This window comes from Coenobita brevimanus, chromosome 46 (genome assembly GCF_032717465.1).
Source record: "Coenobita brevimanus isolate Jiangsu-jjx chromosome 46, ASM3271746v2, whole genome shotgun sequence".
Taxonomy (NCBI): domain Eukaryota; kingdom Metazoa; phylum Arthropoda; class Malacostraca; order Decapoda; family Coenobitidae; genus Coenobita; species Coenobita brevimanus.
Genome location: NC_136999.1, coordinates 3,129,130 through 3,129,982, shown reverse-complemented (window position 1 = coordinate 3,129,982; position 853 = coordinate 3,129,130). Strand labels below are relative to the sequence as shown.

Genomic DNA, 853 nt, shown 5'->3' with positions numbered 1-853 from the left:
ATAATAAAGTCTCTTTAGTTTACTCTTGCCATTAACAGAAAAGTTGCCCCTGTTACAAAAGACTTTTCCACTTGTAGGGGTTAAATACCATATGCTGGCAGCTTAACACCACAAGAGGTCTTCCCAAAGCTGAATAAAATCATCCGGATATAATAAAAGGACAAAGATATCCCACTGAGGGAGAAAACATTGATCAGAAATGCAAAGTATCAATAAAGTTTCAAGCAACACACAAGTAACGAACTTATATAAAACAGTATTCAGTAACAAGCTAAAAGAATCCACTAATACTTGCACCCTGGCTCCAAAGAGACACTGGTGGTGACATGGTCTGTGGAGCATTTCAGATAAAGTATATGCCCACAGACACATTTAAAAATATTCATTCATTCATTCATTGCCAGACGCCATGTATCCCAGACGGGGTGGCCAATGGCTTAGAGTTAATTGTTTTACAGGGAGGGGCACTAATCCTCCACCAACCCCACTTGACATGTAGGGATGCCAACAGCATCTGGTGTTCCCAGGCGGTCACCCATCCAAGTACTAACCAGACCCAACGTTGCTTAACTTCGCTGATCGGACGGGAAGCGGTGTACTCAACGTGGTATGGCCGTTAATAACCATAATATGGCAGCACCAACTCTCACTATAAGGCACCATACATTTCTCAATATAACTTAAGGGAAAACTTGCTATCTCTCCTTCTGAATGCTACATTGTAACAACAGAGAAGCATTTGAATATGATGTTATTCACAATTAAGTGGTATCATATGAAAAAATCACAGAACCACAGAACTGTCTCTATCTGCCACTGAACTACGAGACATAACCAAGAAAAGAACAATCAG

General features: G+C 40.6%; 1 non-coding gene across 1 annotated transcript; it reads right to left on the bottom strand.

Moving 5' to 3' along the window:
- Positions 1 to 502: 502 nt before the first annotated feature.
- On the bottom strand, positions 503 to 621 carry LOC145398842 (5S ribosomal RNA). Its single transcript, XR_013897181.1, has one exon. It is a non-coding gene; the product is annotated as a 5S ribosomal RNA (ribosomal RNA).
- Between the last annotated feature and the right edge of the window lie 232 nt (positions 622 to 853).